Raw genomic sequence first — 1786 nt, 5'->3', positions numbered from 1 at the left:
CACACTTTGAGCTAAACCTACCCCACTATATAAAATCCTCACACCAGTCCTGGTTTTGACCCAAACATGCAAGGACATGTTACTCCTGGGTAACAGGAGTGTTAACACTTTCCAGATGATCCCAATACTCCTGTAACACAGCTATGCTCTGGCTGAACGCTTAGCTGACTGGTCCCTGGCTTCTTACCTTACTAGGAGCCCACTGTTCTCCGAAGGACAGATAAAGAGGAAACCAAATTTATCAGAGATACATTTTTTGGACACCTGATTTGAACAGGCCCTATTGTTAGGCTCCAGCAGATTAAGGGGCTCCTAGCACAGTCAGAAGACCAGAACTGTGTAAGCGGCATAGCCCCAGGGAACAAGGCCCCTGCCCGCCCAAGCCTCAGTACCTTGTGCAGTGAAGGTCTACTTTTGCTGGCTTCCTCTTCTTGGAACACCCATCACCACCACACACACACACAACCAGTGGTAGGGAGTCTTAGGTGCACACTTTGGGCCATACTGTTCTTAGAGAACGTATCGAGCCTGGCACTTACCTTATAACCCCCACCTTCTGCTATTGCCAAAACCCTCAAAGCCCTCAAAGCGCAGTCACAGGAGCAAGATAATGAATGATTCCTACATCAGAGGAACTGGGCCAACACTGAACAGGGCAGAATAAGTACTGAAAAAGAGCAATTTGTCAGCCAGCAGGCAGTGCCTTTATTGTTCTTCACATTATAGGTCTCCAACAGAAGTTAACTGAAATCAAGCTGAGAGGGTTCCTTCTCCTGGAAAAGAAACTTTTTATTGAAAACACACACATGCAGGCACACGCACACATCCCAGCAGCCTTATGAAATTAAGGAAACCATTCCTTTAAGTGTAAGACAGTTTTCTTTTATTAGTTTCTCCTCAACTTGTCTGATGTTTACTAACTTTCTTAGCGTAAGACGGTGACCTGGAGCCTGAACAAATCAATCTGGATAATGCGACCGGGATAAATGCTTGTCTTACACACAAGCCATCAATTGTCACTCTGTGGCCTGGCTTCCATGTAAATCCAACTGATCTTAAAGCCTGTCTAAACAGGTAGAAAGCAGACCACATGATCTTATTTCTAGTTTTAAATTCAAGTTCCCCCCATCCCAACACCCATACCCATTCCCATACACAAAATTCTCTAGAAGAAATGGCCATTAAGGACTGAGTCAGTTGCATAAGGGTTGGTTTAATCCTGCAGTCAGCACTTCAAAATAGCTACTGGCCTCACAGAAGGCCAGCTGAACTGAAGCGTGGCAGGAAGACAATGTATAGAGGATGTCTGAATAACAGGGTCCAGGACCTGGTGCAGTGCGGCTTCCATGCCTGCTTACACACCAACATAAATATACTTCCACTTCTTCCTCTCTAAGCAATTGTTCTCTATAGCATTTTGGAGCTTGTAACACTCTTTTAACTCTTCCATGTGGAGATGGACAGAAAAACTATGCAAGGTATCTTCTAATATAGGCTAAAACAGAGAGACACTCTGTTACAAAGAATATCAATTATTACAAAGATGCAAAATGTAACCAACAAAGCTCGTAACAGTTTCTAAGATAGATATCAGCTCTGACATCTAATACAAGCTTCCCTTGGAGTTTCCAAAATGCTTCATTCCTATCCTATCAACACTGCCCCAAAAAGCAGTCAAAGGAATGCTTTGGTACACCTGATATTGGCTGCACAGTTAAGAATGAGGTGTTGCTGTAACATCAGGCACCATACTTCTTTAACACTAATTTCAGACTCATCCAGTACA

General features: G+C 43.7%; 1 pseudogene across 1 annotated transcript in view; it reads right to left on the bottom strand.

Moving 5' to 3' along the window:
- Positions 1 to 626: 626 nt before the first annotated feature.
- LOC100953285 overlaps positions 627 to 1786 on the bottom strand; it is a 4871-nt pseudogene continuing 3711 nt past the window's right edge. The window contains exon 2 of the transcript XR_001161014.2: positions 627 to 646. The product of XR_001161014.2 is annotated as a heat shock 70 kDa protein 4 pseudogene (transcript). The remainder of the gene's footprint in view (positions 647 to 1786) is intronic.

This window comes from Otolemur garnettii, unplaced genomic scaffold (genome assembly GCF_000181295.1).
Source record: "Otolemur garnettii isolate 467f Iridium unplaced genomic scaffold, OtoGar3 scaffold00001, whole genome shotgun sequence".
Lineage (NCBI taxonomy): Eukaryota > Metazoa > Chordata > Mammalia > Primates > Galagidae > Otolemur > Otolemur garnettii.
The sequence above is the reverse complement of the archived record's forward strand: the minus strand, read 5'-3'. Positions and strand labels throughout refer to the sequence as shown.